This window comes from Anser anser (assembly GCF_964211835.1).
Source record: "Anser anser genome assembly, chromosome: 8".
Taxonomy (NCBI): Eukaryota; Metazoa; Chordata; class Aves; order Anseriformes; family Anatidae; genus Anser; species Anser anser.
This window is the reverse complement of record NC_139728.1, coordinates 15,215,706-15,233,405: the sequence shown is the minus strand read 5'-3', so window position 1 is coordinate 15,233,405 and position 17,700 is coordinate 15,215,706. Positions and strand designations below refer to the sequence as shown.

The 17,700-nt window shown below is 39.7% G+C and overlaps 1 protein-coding gene across 2 annotated transcripts in view; it reads left to right on the top strand.

Annotated features, from left to right (window-relative positions):
• Positions 1 to 1,891: 1,891 nt before the first annotated feature.
• The window catches only part of HMCN1 (hemicentin 1), a 246,882-nt gene continuing 231,073 nt past the window's right edge, over positions 1,892 to 17,700 (top strand). Inside the window, exon 1 of one of the 2 annotated variants that reach the window (XM_083847058.1) lies at positions 1,892 to 3,517. The gene's annotated coding sequence lies outside the window, so the exon portion shown is untranslated. Of the gene's footprint in view, positions 3,518 to 12,332; positions 12,355 to 17,700 lie in introns of those variants that run through there. The other variant, XM_083847056.1, reaches the window with a different exon arrangement.

Genomic DNA, 17,700 nt, shown 5'->3' with positions numbered 1-17,700 from the left:
ATTACTTTGGCATTTGCTCCTGGCAGGATGCTGGCTGTGCGTATGCTGCTGCTGCAGAGCAGCTCTCAGGTGAAACACGCTCAATGGGGCTTACTCATTACAGGGGAAAAAGAATCGCAACACCTTCCCATGGGCCCCCTATGCTGCTGCTCCACAGATACGTTAATATTTGGCAGTGTCAGGTTGATCATTGGACTTGACGATCTTAAGGGTCTTCTCCAACATAAATGATTCTGTGATTCTGTGAGTCTATTGCTGAACTGGTAGTTTGAGGAGATTTGCAATGAGAGAAGATTTTCTCTAAAATCTAAGACTGAAATCAAAGACCTACTGCAGAACTGGAATAACAAAATTGCTTGGAGAACTGTATTGCTAGTTGGTCTGTTTCATTACACTGGTGCCTAAACTTTGTGGGTAAGGCACAGATCTTTTGTTGAATGTCTTGTGTCATTCTGGAAATGGCAAATTAGCAAATGAACTGTTTAAAATGAATTTTAAAAAAAGGCTCCCCCAAAACCAGACAAATACAAATTTTTGTGTGTGGAGTCCCTGCTGTGAGCTTGTAAAGCTGTGGCCTCCTTAAAACAAACAAACAAAAAAAAAGGGAAAAAAAACAAAAGCAAAAAACAGAACCCACCCAAACCCTCTCCAGAAACAATAGCACATCTGATGTTTGTGATCTTTCCAAGCATGTGAGATGGGGATGTGCATCAACCAAACACCAGGAATTTCTGTTGATTTTCTTTCTTATCTTTTAGTGGAATAACCTTTCTGTGTGCTGTTTATTTGGAGACTATGAAGGAAAAGGGACATTGAAGTCCGATAGTTATTTCTTCAAACATACACCTCGGACCTCAAATATGCTACGAATCTCTATAGAAGCATTACGTTTACTTGACAACTTCTTAAAAAGAAAGCTGAAATACAGACTGTCAGTGTTAGTATCTTCTTGGCTTTAAGTCAGGGGCCCAGGGCTTACGAACATTTCATTATCTTTGGCTACTTTGCTGGCATCATGAATTTCTATTTAAAAATAAAAATCCTACTATGACAGGAAATTAATTTTCTTATCAGACCAGACAGGTAAATAGATTGCCCTGCTTTTAATATGTGTATGCAAATCCCTGCAAAAACTTAAGGAATAAAGAAACTGAAGGAGGTCAAACTGAAAGGTATTCTAAAAAACTACTTTATGTGGAAGGCATTGCTGTAACCTACGAACCAAGATACCCTTTCTCAGTGGAAGGAGAGAGGTCTTTAAGATGTTTTGAGAAGCTCTGGAGACTGCAATGGTTATACAGAGACCTTCAGCTCCTAAGTTAATCTTAATGAATGCCTGGTTTGTGTAACAAGGAGATATTTATTCTGTAGCCTTTTGTTCTTTCTGTAATTTAGTCCAGAATTTTGGTCAGCAAGAAAGGACTTATTTTCTCCTCATGGGAAACTGCTATAGAAAAGCTTGCCCTGGATTCTACCACGGAGTAGATTTTATTTTATTTTTTTTTCCCCAGCTGTACTCTAGCTCAACCATTAAGTAGAATAACAACTGGTTCTTTTTAGAAACAGATGCAGCTTCTAGCAGATTAGCAAACCACTCCTTGGGGCAGGTGGTAAAAGAAACAACATACCCTTGTCTTTTGATGAAATGAAAGTTAGGTGAGGGTAATTCGTTGCTCTACACCAGGCTCTCAGCTGTGTGCCACACAGTTCTAGTTCTGTCGTCATTTTCCACTTTCCATGACTGTTCTTATTGACACTAGTAATTCAACAGGTGTCACCTACTGCCATTACCTTCTTTTGTTTGAATAAGGAATATGTATTAGCAAAGGAGGGGCTGTTTTGGTTTTTTTTTTAGCCTTTGTTAGCAGCAAGCCTTTGAAGTTCCATCCCATTCACAGCTACTATAGCAGAGGGTTGATTCAGTTGACAAAACTGATAAGCTGAATGTAGGTAGGTAATTTTACTATAGGTTTGAATGCAGACTATTATGTGGTTTATTAGTCCTTAGGACGCCATTTAACAAAAGCTACTCTCTTTGCCAAGCATTGTGGTGTAAGTAGCCACGTGTGCCCAGTCCTTCCTGTGCTGGGGCTTCATGGAAACAGTTCAGAATGACTTTGTCTGCAAAGGAAAATGAAATCTGTTGCTTGCTGTCTCCTGAAAAGCTCTTTGGAAGATCTCTTCTTTCAATGCTAGTGCCTTAGTAGCATTAGGCAGTAGCTACTGCTTTAGGCCTATAAAAAGGGAAAATGCATAGATTGGGATTTATATGTACTCTCCAGATGTCCGTAGTTATTCTGCCAGTTCTTGCCTGGGACAGCAGCTGTTAAATCACTGTTGAATGATGCCTTTTCCCTTATTGCTTAGGGCTCACCCGTGTCCTCGGCACCGGCATGCTCTGGATGTGATTATTGCCCTGAACAGCCTCTGGGAGTCGGAAGACCTTCAAGTTCCCAGTTGGCAGGCACGACCTTGCTGTCAGACACTCGGCCGGGAATTGCAACGCGGGCCAGTCTACATGCACAGCGAGAAAACTACCCACTGCACCGGGGGCAGGTGAAAGGAGAAGACACGGAGCCTCTTCTCTCAGTCTTCTAAGGAAGTAATTTGCTCAATGAGAGCAATTGTGAGGGATATCCCTACTTTGCAGCTGCCCCACAGATACACCTGTGCTGTCCTCAGGCTTCCACTGCTCTGCTGTGTAATCGCAGATCAGGTGAAACTGGTCAGGACCTGGGCCTTCAACTTTCAGGGCTTGATAACAGAGCTGAAACAATGCTCATATGTTGCAAGTTACTGCTGGTGACATCCTCAGTTTTTTAACTTGCTGAAGATAGCAGGAGTTGTTACCTGAACCTGCTATTTTGGTTTTTGCTTTTGTAGAAAAAGAGTGCCTGTTGAGCAAGATAAAGCAGTATATTATACTGATAACTTAAATTACAGTGCTGACTTTGTTTTTAACCCACTTAGATAGAATTGTTCAATTCCAGCACTGTCAGGAACTCCGTTTCATTTTTTTTCCTCTTCAAAATTTGATTCACTGAACTACATAAGAAGTTACTTATTTTCAAAACCATAATAACAAAATATGTTGTAAAAGCTGCAATGACCTTGAAGTTCATTTTTTAACGAGTAACAAAAGTCAACAAAATACTAGCTCTTAATAATCTGAAGAAGTCATCAAAAAAAAAAAAGTGTATGGTAAGGGAGGCACATAAAAATGGGTAATAATCACTTAAAGACTCCTGTTACTAATTATACTATTACTAGAAGCTAAACAAAATTAATGTAGCCATTCAGTCCTTTCAAAATGAAGGTATGCGTTCTTTTTTTGTTGTTGTTTTTTTTTCTTCTTAGCTACAGAGAAGGACAAAGATAAGCAAAATGAAGAAAGTCAAATCAAGGTCAGAGATTTAATCCAATATAAAGAGAACATCACTGCGCAGGATATTGAATAGCATGTGCTAAGAAGGGAGAGGATATGTGTCCATGTAGATATTAAGAAAAACATGAAAACGTAAGCAGAATTGTTTTCTTTATAAACTTGCTTTAATATGCATGCCCATTTCTTGCTTCCTTTTCATACTCTGGGTTTAACTGGTTAAGTACTGTACATGCTGGTTGCCTGTGGCTTTGCTCTTGTGGTCGACTGCATTTCTAATTGTCAAGGGCACCTACAACACTGTCCAGGTACAGTTTTGCTCTGGTTTTTGTTGTTGTTTTAAATAAATAACCTAAGTGGATGTTGTACTTGAGAAAACTGCTGTTTACAGAAAATGAATTTACAAACTTTATTCTTGAATAAGTCTGAGAAATTAAGTCTGAATTTGCATTCTGCAACATTTCTTGTGAATTACTTCTATCAGGAAACAAGAGTGATCGTAAAAGACTTGTAACCAAACTTACTTAAATTGTTGCTTGAGAATAGCTTGATTAGCAAGACGTTATATAAGGCAAGCTTATCAGAAAGCAAAAAAATGATATATATATATATATATTTAAAACGTCCAAGAAAATCTCCGACTGCAAGCACCCAGCAGAGAGGAGTGATGTTGTTGGATGAGCTGTGCAGTAGGTATTTTGCTGAGCTGTGTGTAGCGCTGGGCATGTGGCTGAGTCTGATATCAGGCTGGACGTTTGCTGAGCCCCCATGATCTGCACTGAGTTTGAGGACAGTGTAGCAACATACCGATTTACATGTACATATGCTATGCACTCCCTCTTCTGGATAATTTTGTAGTGGCTGTGCTGGTGGAATTTTCTCCCTACAGGGCTGAGCCTTAAAAACTAATCGGGGCTGAAATTACTGCTGCATGTGGGCTATTACTGCACTGTGCCTGTTCAAAATAGGTCTGGGATGTCTCATGACCAGCTCCCAGACATATGGGTTGTTACCCCTTGTTTGGAATGATTGAAGGCAATGGTGGCACAAAGGGGACCTCACTGCCTCTGGGCAGGCGCTGTCAGAGCCAGAGGTTCAGTACTGACCACTTCAAAAATTAAGAATTTATATTTGAGTGAGGTGGCCTCATCCTTTGTAATGAATCACACTGAAGGAATGGTTTGAATGCCTTAGATACCAGACATCCACAGCTTTGGTTACAATTTGGACACTGCAGCTCAGACTCATCAGTATGAAAATATGATTTTCATTTTTAGGAAAGGAACTGTGGTATTGCAGTTACAGCATCTAAAAGAGAGAGACGTCTGGCTCATTCCCACCTGCACCAGAGACATGCTGGCTGATCTGGGGCACATCATCCGGTCTCTCTCTTTTTTGCTGTTGTTTTTCCGAATAATTCCCTTTCTGTAAAACAAGGATTATATTTCTGCTTGTCTTGTGAAGAAAACAAGCCACGTTGAGGTGATTTGATCTATGACGTTACTGTGAGACATAAACACTCTTGAATAGACTAAATTAGGCAAAATTATTGCCTAATTAATTCCTTAGTGCTGGACAATATGCAAACCAGATTCTTCTGCATCCAGATGTTTTTTACTTCCTGTCTCAGCACCTTTAGCTTCTTCCACTCTGAGACCTCTGGAAAAGTTAGTCTTAACATTAATTACTTAATTAGTTAGTCTTAATATTAAGTTAATATTAGTCTTAATATTAGTTAGTTATACCTGAAAAAGAACAGAATTTGGTGGTCATCTGGTGTCTTATTTGGTGTCTTGCTTCCCACACCCCTTACGTGATGTGGAGGTATTAAGGCTCTTGTATCTCATATACCTCTCCCCCCCAATAACAAAAATTATTAATAACAATCTATTTTTAAACTATGATTGAGGTCTCAAAATCCTGTTTGGGCCATGGAATTTCATTGCTAAGCAATGTGCTGCTGGCAGAAAAGAATGCATCAATTTGAAGCCAGTGAGATTTACAGGAATAAAGTAAAGCTTTGCTTTAGGTTTTCAAAAGCTCAAACTGTGCCTGTGCATCCATTATACATGACAGAATGATTATACTACAAAAAAAAAATACATATCCAATCTTTTGTATTTTGGCTGCAGGCAGTTCGGCTCTGTCTGGTTGAGTGCACATTGTGTGTTCTTCCTTTTGATGCACAAACATCTCTAGGTTAGCGACGAAAGGGGCAGGGGTCCGAAATCACATTAGATTGTTCTCTCATTGCATTTAGACCAAACAAGACCACGCACTGCATAAAGGGGAATCTCTGTGGATCACCAGTTCCTGTAGGCAAACTCAGCCTCCTATTGTTCTGATGCGAAATTAAAAATATTGGTCCATAATATGTTGGAAAGGTTCCATACATCCTGAAAAGAATGAGTGATACATCCGATATGCCTCGGTTAAAAGCAAATCCACATATATCCATCCCCTGCAGTTGTGTATCAGCCCCAGCTAAACCCATCCAATCTCCAGCATAAAGTGCTCATAGTTTGGTGAGGGTTATGCTGATGAAATCGAACTGTTATTACCTGCCTGCTGTGTGTTTTTACCTGGGACAAGTCTTTATATTTGAGTAAGTGAATTGCTCGATACTTTTAGCACAATGGGACTAGCAATTAAAACACAAGCCTTGGAAGAACCAGCCACCTCTTTCTATCCATTTCAATGGAGATGTTCTGGTGTTTGAAAAGTTATAGCTGGTACAGCTGAGGACGTATCCCAGACAGACACTCTGGGATCTTACAGGTCGGCAGATTTGAAAGAAGTTTGTGATCAAGTCAGTGACATCCTTGTGAAGTAGCAAGGTGGCACTCAGCTATGCAGGTCCATTTTCCAGAGTGCAGGAAGATCACTTCCTTTTTTATTCTTTCAGCTGGTCCTACTGATCCATAACACACTGCTGAGCCATTCCAAGGTCTTCCCAAAGTTCTTCTTCACTCTCAGCCCTCACACATACCAGCCTTGCACACAAATGTGCATAGGTGACGTGTTTATTTACTGTATCTTCTACCTGTGTCCCCAGCAATGCTGCTCATCTGCAAGATTTAAAGTCCCAAATGGGACATGTAGGGTTTTCTGCTATTTATTTCAACCAGCTGCTTCTGTAAAAGTATTTAATAGTGTCTTGCACCTATGGTAAATGAAGGGCAAGGGTAACACTTGGTAGCCTTGATAGGGCTTGAAATGTTTTATAAGGGAAAGCTGGTTTTATTCCACATTTACTGTTATCTCTTGCTTATGTTGTAGCACATCTTTAAAGTGTTTCAAAATACACTAACAAAAGTAAAGAAGAATAACTGCAGTTACTGTTAGTTGAATCACAGAATGTAGCATGTATGCTACAAATCACACCGCTGTAGTCGCAGCTGCACAGGTAATATAGTGAACTGCTTTCTCCTTGTCTACTTTGTTACCTGGAATACAATTTTTTCCCCTTCTTCCTTTTTCCACCCTTCCACACACCCCTGCCCCAAAGCATTTTGACTTACTTAGTTCTGCTCTGTCTCTGGGGGTCTACCCCATTTTCTGTTGAGGAACAGGATACCTTGGCTACAGGATACCAAACCATTCCTCACTCAAGGAAATGCTGGAAAACACAAAACCTTTCTGAATACGGTCTTTGCCCTCTGAAGTCAATTGGAGGTTAGCTACTGACACCCATAAGACCAAGTCTCGAACTCTTTAGGCCCTCAACATCTTCTCAGGAGTTACTCCTTCAGCTGCTTGAGAGCTCAGGGCATGGATAGCTGCCTTTCTGACCTCCCAGAACATAACAGTGGTGGAGGGAAAAACAAAGCCCTGTGCTAAGGAAGGGGGAGGAAGTTCAGGCTGTTTATGTGTGGTTACGGTTTCCTTTGTTTTTTCCTATTTTGCATTAGTGTGATTTTTTTTTTTTTTCAAGTTGCAGAAAGCAGACTTCACAGTGCTGGCAATAATATTCACCAAATATGCCAGGAAATATTTGTATCTTATTTTCTAGGGGTGCAGAACTGTACTCACCTATTTTTGAAATCTGGGCTTCTCTAATATGTACTAAGGCCTATTATAGCATAGAAATAGAAGAGAAGAGAATTTTATACAATACAAAATATGTTTTGGTGGCTTAAGTGGCTAATTTCAGTGCTCAACAGGTAAAGACCCATTTCAAACTGAATTAGGTGTTCTCAAGCAGTGAATAAATCAACTGGTGGCTGTGTGGGAAGGGTGAGGTGCACCCTTACATGGACACTGCTTTTCTGTCCAGCTTGCTCTTTCTTTGCTGGGTCCAATTTCAGATGTTTTTCTCTCCTGGCACACTCTCTTTATAGCTCTTTCATGCCTGTGGTCAAAGGCCTCTTCTCCCACTTTGCTGTCAAGTCCATGACGTGTTTAGTCTAATTTCCAGATACTTCCTGGATCTGCATCTCCAAAAGAGACGTACAATACTGCAAACAATATGCTGGTCTTCAGTAATGTCTTTTTTTTTTTTTCTGGGTTCCTCTTTAGGGGAGGGAGACCAAGGGTTTCTTTTTGGACTCTTCAAGCAAAGCTCAAGCAAAATAAGTCACTGTTATCTTCTGAGACACAATTAGGTACATTTTTATCATTGTCTTTAGATCTGGAATTTGCTTTCTCTAAAAATGCTAGTCATGCCTCTCCTTGTGTCAGCAGCAGTAATGATTATATGAGTTCATTGCCAGCCAGATGAGTGACTGGAAAGCAATTTATATACATTTTTTTCCTCTGTTAATTACCAGATGGATCTACTGACTTGCCCTACTCGGAGGGCAGGAATTGGGAAAAGTGGGTGCATGCGTTTTTGCAGCACAGAATTTGAATTGGCTTAAGCCATTTTTAAAAACTTACCTTTCTCATTCATAAATTTCCCCTTTTTAAAGAAAAGGATGGAAAATTGGTTGCAGGTGCAATCACAGTGCCTTACCCAGAAATCAGCTCATGTTTTTTCCCTTCATGGAGGAGAGGGATTTCTGCATTCCATTGCTGAAGGTTAAGAGGTTATGACTGTCAAGTCAACGATTAAGTGAGTCCTTTATCTTTTCATGTTCTCTTTTCAATCTCATATTTTGAGAAGTGAGGCTACAGTATACATTTTTCAATGTAAATGGAGATTCTGTGTTGTTCCAAAAGTTGGGAGCAGGTGAAAAGCAGGGTAGACTGCAGTAGCTAGAACATGTAGTAACACTGAGGTATTGTGATGCTATTTGTAGTCTATGAGGAGGATGGTGATGTGACACCCAAGCAGAAGAGACAGACTTGATTTGTCTGAAACCAAGAGAGATAGGCCAGGTAGATAGTATAGCCAGCACTTCTGAGCAGCCTTGTCAGGGTGGCACAAGGCTGCATCTTTCAATCTCTTGTAATTACACATGTGCATCATATTTTGCTGCAGCCTGGTTTTTAGAAGGAGGGTTAAAGAAGAGCTTGGCACCTATGTGAGCAAGCTGATCACTTTTAAAAAATAATATAATTTCAAAATTTGCCATATGTGTTAAATACATGAAACCTGGGGAGATACACTTGGGTCTTTTTGCCTCTCACAATACTTGTCTTGAGAAATTCACTCTGTTTTGCTACTGTTTTCTGACGTTTTGCACACCGAAAGCTGGGTAGAGATGGCTTAAGGCATGGCTTGGAGCCCTTGCACGCTGGCATGACATCAGTGGGGAGGAGTGTGGGATGCAGGTTTCCAAAGGTCTCAAAAGAGCTCTTGCTTCTTGCAATGCGTTTGGCTTTCTGATGACCTAAAGCCATTCTCCACCCATCTATGAAGTAATCTGTCTCTGAGTTATTTGCTTGGATGCCAGTTAAAGTCAGTAATACCCTGGTGGTCTAATTGTTTAGGAGATTTGTTGAGATAACTCAGAAAGATTTTATTAGCATGGTGCTCGTAATAAAGCATTTTAACAGAAGTGGAAGGAACTAAGTTAAGTCAGAGCTGTACCGGGATCACCTAACTCATTTTCTCTTGAGGTTACAATGTGCAGTGTGTGTTTTCTGCCTAAGGATATTAGACCCATTTTTCATGTTTTAGGGTATTGTTTTCTTAAGGTGAAATAGGGATGTGTCTGGATAAGTATTTCCAGTGGGTCTAGGCATCTTCTAGGCATCTGGGCATATTTAGAGCATCTTCTAATAATAATGCCTGTCCTTTTGGTTTGGGAGTGAGCTTAACACACACTTCATCCCTTTTGTCTGTATGTTTGCAGTGTCTTCCTAGGCAGTGCTGGTTAGATGTTTGCCACCAACTGTGCAATTAAAACAGACTATGTGTTTGTATAAAAAGTCAATGACCTAGAGCATTACAGAGCATTATTGTGCTCTTTAAAATTAATCTGTATGCTCTGAAGACTATTTCTATAGCACAAATTGTCATCCTTGTATTATCTGTGCATGCTCTGAAGCAGTGCCAGTCTTCAGTGTTGGAGCTACAAAGCAATCTCTCATTATTTTGAGGCGTTCTGTAATTGTACTGTTGTTAGTGTAAGTCATGAATGAAAATCCCAGCAAAAGTAAAGCTGTAACTCTTAAAATTGTGCAATGGCCAAACTGTTATTTTTCCCTGGGGATAATCTGAAAGAAAAGAAATGTTTATATTGGCTTTGAAATGTTTCAGTCTGGTCCCAAACCACTGACCTCCTAAAAACAAAATGGAAATATGCCAACACCACCTTGAAAAAAGGCCGTTCCCCAAGCATGTGCTATCACCAGCCAGTTTGCCTGAATATTCACAAATAATAAATAAAAAGAGCCACACGTCTAGCTGAACCAGAGAGCAATTAGGAACCTTGAATGAAAGTTTGCAGTTGCTGGCTTTGCATCTTACGGCTTGTACGTTCCTGTCCCAACATTTCTAAAAGACTAAACAAGAGTGCTAGATCAATGAGGGCTGTCAGCATAACCTAGTTGTCCTAACATCCCTACTTTTAGCTGTTAATGTTATTCTCCATGAGTTCTATGTTAAGTATGTTTAAACACTGAAGAAGAAAAATTTCATGCCTTCTTGCTGAATCAGCAAACCTTGAAATCTGTTACTTCTCTTTCCCAATTATTTGTGGGTAGAGTTGTCTCCTCCCCAACACTTCACTCATGGATCCTGTAAATCCAGCAAAGAATCATGCAAGACAAAATGAGTCTTGATTACTTACAAAAGCCCCTGATGGAGGCAGAAACTTCTGGTTTTAGACTTCTATTGTCTATATTACTTTGTTACCTTTTCCCTTTTCCTCTTGCTCCAGTTGCCTTAGTTCTCCTCTGCCTGACCTAACCTAATATGTTTCCTCTTTCCCTCTGTTCTGAAGGCTGCCGGACAGCAGATATGCTCTTGTATAGTAGAAGTGTCCCACATTCAAGTGTTGCAGCCCATGGCTGCTTTTCCTGTAAGTTTACATGTTTTAAGTAACAATCAGCCATGAATCTTTGTTCTGCCTTAACAGACTGGGGTAAATAGTGGCCTAATAAAATGTTAATTGGAGTAGTGACGGCTTATTGAACAGAGTTAAAATGCAAACGGAGGAGTGTTCTCTAAAATTTGCGTTCTCTTAGTATGTGTGTAAGGGATTTGAGGATGTCTGGTGTCTACAGCATGTAATGGTTACTGGTGTGTTGAGGAAGGCAGGGAGGACTTTGAATTGGGCTTTCAATTGGATGCCTTCCTTCTGTAGGCTGAAGGAGATGTCAAACCAAGGAGCAAGAAAAATAACACAATCCTGAGAAGTATGTGGCTTTTGTCCAGCCACAGAATTCTATATCACTTTTATTGTATCAAAATGGCACAAAATAAAAATGCAAAGATGCAATAATGTGAAAATGGACCCTGATGTTTAACAACTAAATAAATATCTGCATGTACAAAGTTATATTTTTCCCTCAGATATTAATAATAGAAATATTTTAATTCAGCTTAGTATCATGAGCCTCAGAAGCTTTACTGTGATAGAAAGAATTCCATCCAGGTTTCTTTCCACATGAAAACACAGGCAGCTTTAGGCATGGGCAAAGTATTTCAGCATTTAGGGCAGCAGCTAACTAAATAGCATGTTTGCTGTGCTCTTGCTTGTAACTTTACAGGATTGTTGCTGCGCTGCTAAGGGAGGGAGTGGAGTGGGTAGGGCAGGATCTTGCTGTCAGTGGGAATCAAACTGGCCCATGCAGGATGTGCAATGTAAAAAGAATAAGCAAAAGGAAATAACTGTGAGTGTGAAGTAGAAAGCATTAGCACTGCCCAAGAAGCCCAATTTAATGCTACGGGAGAAAAATTTCCACCCTTAAAGAAATGTTCATTGTATTACTTTAGCAGATCTCCTGCCTCCTGACACTGTAAGAATACATTGTGTTTTTATTTTTTAATATTGCACTGACCTGCACTAAATCATAAAACCTCTCTCTTTTATTTTTATTTTTATTTTTATTTTTATTTTTATTTTTATTTTTATTTTTATTTTTATTTTTATTTTTATTTTTATTTTTATTTTTATTTTTATTTTTATTTTTATTTTTATTTTTATTTTTATTTTTATTTTTATTTTTATTTTTATTTTTATTTTTATTTTTATTTTTTTTATTATTTTTTTCTTACCCTGAGTAATTAAATCCCTGTCTATGACTTACACTTGATGAATGTGGGCAGGAGGTGGAAAGAAAGCTTCCAGCAAAGGCTGCGAAAAAGGGCCTCAAGCACAAGGAACTCCCAGCAGGAATGGAGGCAAATCTGCTAAGTGTGGCTCCAAGCCCTGGAGTGATCCAGCGTGTGTATTGCACAAGAGCTCTGCTGCTGGAAATTAAGTCAGCTCTTCAGCTGGTGTGGATTTGCATGTGTGAATTGTTCAGGTGTACTCTTCTTGCATACTCTCACAGGTGCTTCTAAAAGAAGAGAGAAAAGTTCACTTGTGGGTGTAGGAGTTTTCTTTAAGTCCCTGATCTTTTTCTACCTGCAAATCGAGGTATAGTTTCAGATCTTGTTTTCTTATCTACTCACAGGGTTGTTCCCTAACACAACGTTTGACATACTTTCAGGGTGATCCAGCAATACGCAAATATTTTACTTTAATCCACTAAACTACTGATTTAAAGGTAGAAAGGCACCAGCTTCTGGTGTTTTGTTGCTGCAATTTTCCACCTATTGTCAGCTGTAATTGCAAGCCACCTAGGATTTAGTTGGCAAGGGCAAGATGTTGCTTGCACATTCTGTTTCTTATGTAACAGAAATTAGGTCAGCTTGCATTTGTGTATCAAATTTGTGATCACCCAACTATGGCGTAGTGTCAACCTCTTGAGCTTTCCTGGCTGGTGTAGAACACTTTTAAGAAGTGCTAGATAATGTGGTTGTCTCTGCACTACGTGAAATCAGGCTTCGCCTTGCAATAGTGCTGCACGTAACCTGTGGTGCCCACTAGCTATACAGGAGGCTACTAAGACACTCTAGTAGATCTGTCTTCTCTTGGCAGTGAGAGAGCATTTGTAACCATTCCTATCAGTAATATGCTGCATACATATCCTGTTAAAAATATAATTTGAAACCAGGTAGGTGAATTGGGAAATGCTTACCAAATATGGGCAAGCTGTTTGGGTTTCAAAACTCATCTTCCATTGAAATTAAACTCATCTGCCATTGAAAATCCCTTCAAAACAGATGTCAGCACATAAAATTATTTTTGGATTTGTCTGGCGTATTTGCAATTGCAGCAAAATGAGATAAGATTTAATGAGTTGTTTTGAAATGGAAATACATTTATGTTTAAACAAAACAACCAAAATACTACTCCAGAAAAGTCTGAGTAGCCTCATTTACTCATTAAGAATACTTTGGTTCTAAGGATGAGATGACTTGTACCTGACTTTAAACATCTAAAACTTGTTTGCCTAAGGAAGGTAAGTACGTTTTCAAAGAGTATACCATAAATTTGCACAACATCATTCTGCTTGTTTGGAAGCAAGGTGGTTCTGTGCAGTAAGCTACATGTATTTGTTACAGTGTTATATCACATGTATTTGAATAACTCCTGTTGTGTTCACCTAATCAAATGCATTAGGAAACAAGGGAGATGAGGTTTTCCCTTCCCACAGTGCATCACCAGTCTGCTACCTGACAGGGTGGGCCAAAGAATCTGGTTTTTCTAGTCTGATATTGTGATGAAAATAAACAGGCCTTGGGGTAAGTGACTGCTGAAACATTTTCTACCCTTTTTTTCACAACTCAGCAAACCTGAAAAAAGTTTATAAATCAGATTATGTGGGTATAGGCAGTCCTGATGCAGACTTTTCCTCAAACTTTTCCTTTAGTTAAAACCACCAATTGTGCAGGCAGTGATTACTCTATTAATGGCTGATGTTAAAATTAGTTGCGAGTTATTTTCTCAGGCAAATAATTTTTCATCATAATTTCTTGATCTCTTCTGTATCACTATAGTGATAAAATCAGCTGTGTACATTGTACTAAATATTCTCTAGAAACCAGTACTGAGATTTTTGACTTCACTGAATGTGCACGCTGAGGACATTTTCACATCTGAGTGATTCCAACATCCTTTGGCTGGCATCTTCCAGAACATATTGCAAAAGGAAACGAAAACCTTTTTTGTGTTACATTGAAAAATAAATTGCTCATTGGAACACAGAATAGGAGTCACAGTCTATGCATCTGGCTGTCCATCCATTTAAAGAAACTAGTTAAAAGGTCAGGCTCAGAGGAATTCTGTTAAGTGTTGGTTCTCTACCAGGGGGCTGATCAACGGTGGAGTACTGCAGGTGTCTGTAGCTGGACCTGTCCTGCTTAACAACTTTGTCAATGTCCTGCAGGAAGCTATGGAGAGCAGTCTCATCGAGTTTTCAGTGACATAAAACTGGCAGAAGCAGGTGACAGCCTGAGAGTGGAGCTGCCGCTCAGAGTGTCCTAGACAGGCTGGAGGGGTGGGCTGAGGTGAGTGAACCTTATGAAATTCAATTCAGTGCAAAGCCCTGCCCCTGGGAAGGCAGAGTCTCTGGCAGTGATCCAGCCTGGGTCTGCCTGGCTGGGGGGCAGCTCTACAGGAAAGTTCCTGGGGTCTGTTGGCAGCGAGCGGAGAGGAGCCCACAACGCCCTGGCAGCAGCAACCTGGGCAGCACAGACCAGGGAAGGGCCAGGAGATCAAAATGTGGATTATCCCCTTCTGCTCAGCACTTGTTAGGTCACATCCAGATACTGTATCCTGTTTTGGGGTCCCAGTACAGGAAAGATTGTAAACTGAGGTGAATTCAGTGGAGGACCACCAGGATGCTTGCTCCTGGAGCACTTGCCAAGGGAGGAGAAGCTGAGGAGATGGAAGTTGTTCGGCCTTGAGAAGAGACAGCTTTGAGGGGATATCCCAGCAGCCTCACAGTACCTACAAGGAGATTATTGAGAAGATGGAGCTCTTCACTGTAGTGCAGGGTAGGAGGGATGTAAGTTTAAACATAAGTTCAACTGGATATGAGAAGTCGTTTTTCCACTGTGAGGACAATGAAACCTGGGAGACTGTGCAGTCTTCATCCTTTCATATCTTCAAGACCCTATGGGATGAAGCCCTGAGCAGTCTGGTCTGATCTCAGAGTAACCCAGCACAGAACAGAAGCTTGGAACCAGAGACATCCTGAAGTCCTTTCCAACCTGAATGGTCTTATGAAAATTAGATTGGAAGCAGTCTCTGGAGGTCATCTGGTCAAAGCAAGGCCAGCTTAGATAAAGCTCAGTCGAGTTCTGAATATCTCCATGCATGGAGACTCCAAAATCTTTTCAGGCAACTTGTGCCATTGTTTGATTACTCTTGAGCGTGACAAGACTGCAGGTAATTGGGATTTGACAAGTTTCATGTCTCTAAACAAAAGTTTTGGTAAAGTAGGTCAAGATGGAGTCAATTTAGATAGAGTAGGTAGAATCAGTATAGATGATGTGGCATGAAACTTCAAGGTACTCTTAAGAACTCAAATAAGATAAATTTGCATGTTGTTGATGTTATTGCTGACCTGACAAATTAAATTGTCTTTCTTTCATGTGTTTAGATGTATTATCATTGTACACTCATTTTGTTTTCTCTCTGTTTTCTACCATCTCCATGGTTATATAAAACTGTTGACACAATGGATTCATGGTAGATCTTCAGCTCAAGAGAGGCTGGAAGTGAGTAAAGTCTGTGCAAATGTTTTCCTCAAGCAGTGCCAATTAAGTGCCAGTAGTTGCACCTCATGTTAGAGTTGATTTATATTTATTGGGTATGGGGAAACACCAGGGGGGTTTTTAATACCTCAGTGTCCAGGACAGTAGGTCCAAGTGCCGGGGGTGTTGGACTGGCACTTCAAAAAAGGTTTCACAGTGGAAGCAGTATGTACATCTGGAAGATTGTATTGACTGAGCTGCATTGCACTAAAAATGTCTTTTCTGCAGTAAAACTAACACGTAGTTTAACAAGTCATTATGTGGTGTCTGGGAGAAAAACAGTGGAAATGCAGAGATTGAGAATCATTTCCATAATATTCATTAATCCTTTCCTTTGAAGTAAAAATATTCCAAATGGTAGTAAATGTCCTTAAATTGTTTTGGCACTAGCAGCCAGCCTGTGGTGTCTTGAAAGTCATTGCTGCATATGAATAGATATGAGCTGATAATTTAAAGCAGGGGTTTATAGCTCCATAGGGATAACAAATAAGAAAGCAAAACAATGGCTTTGCGTAAGAGCCTGTTAAAATCCTGTAAGAGTTTTTCTATAAATAGCGTGTTGTTTCTCTCAGTCATCTATCAGGAAAATATTAAATCCAGAAGGGCTGGCATAAAAAATCCAGACTTATGAGGACTATATATAGTTTTTTTTTTTTTTTTTTCTTCCCTAAAGTGATGCTGGGCATGATCAGCAATTAGGTTTGTTTAAGGGTGGTCATTGATCTGGGAGATAGGAAAGGTAATGCTTTGTGATGGATAGTTTGCATATTTTGAGTGACCCTATGAGAGTCCAGCATGGGAGAGAAAGCACAGCAGAAGGAAAGAGAGTATCAGCCTTTTTGCAGCAGCTGGCTGTGTTCACGATTTAATGGTAATGCTGTCACGCCTGCAAGGACAAGCAAGCAAGGTGCGAAGGTAAATTCAGTATCCCCTAGGAGACCAATTACTGTAACTGGGGAAAAATTGACAAAGGTTTGGTGAGATACGCTGTTCTTGAGGTTTTAATGAGGCAGAGCTGCTGATTGCTTTTAGCTCATTAAAAGGATTAGCTGGCAATAGGTGCTCCAGGGTTGAACTATTTTGTTTCAGGTTTGACAATCTGGGCTTCTACAAAGTATCTGGAAAGTGCCAAAGGCCTTATTTGAAGTACATGAAAAAAGTGGGAATAAATAGATATGTTGGTATATCTATGGTTTTGTGGGTAGAATGTGAGGTTTATGAGTGCTGGTAAGCTGGAAGAGACAAGAAGGTTCTTGGAGACAAGGTTGGGATCCCTTGCTAATAGAGTTAACCCAAGAAGACTTGAGTTTGTATGAGTACCTAGACGTCTGCCCTCTAAAGACAAAAAAATAAAAATAATTACATAAATCAGTTGCTGAGACTGGAAATCAGTTTGTTTTGTTTTCTTTGTTTTTGTTTTTCAGTAAGAAGCTGCAGAAGGGGCAGAAGATATTAAATTTTCCTTCACTCTCTCATTACAGATCAGAATTGGTCCATTTGTATGTACCCTCAACTCTGCACAGATCCTTCAATGAGATGTGTGTACCAACAGCATCTGAAAATACTTTCTCTTTATATTGTTTTGAGCAACTTTACCAAAAACAACAACATTTTTTTTTGCCCATTGCAACCTAAAATCTTTCTTTGCTGCTTTAATGCACTAAGTTGAACAGACTCCAAGGTTAAGGTGTTATAAAAAAAATGGAGAAAGACAGCTGTAATGAAAGGACTCCCTTCCTTTGGTCAATTAACATTGCTGAGATTTAGGACTTGCCTTTGCAGGAACTCTCAAGCAATAATCTGAATTAACTAAAGATGTGAATTTAAAGTGGATTAGTCAAACTGCAGTAAGTCTTCGGATGGTTAGTCACAGTCAGAATTAAAGTGGCCTTAATTTGATATAGCTAGCTTCATTCCCAAAGTCAAATTAACATTACCTGACTTCTGAGTAGAGATTTTATTTACTCTGATTTAAAAGTTAGTTTCTTGAATGTCCTTGTTTACAGAAGCTCTTGATAAATACAGCAGCTTTAATAAGTTATTTCTGTCCTAAGCTGATTGAATCACCAGCAGTGGTTATTCCCAGCTTCTGAGGTGTGCTGCCTGGTTTTCAAGATGT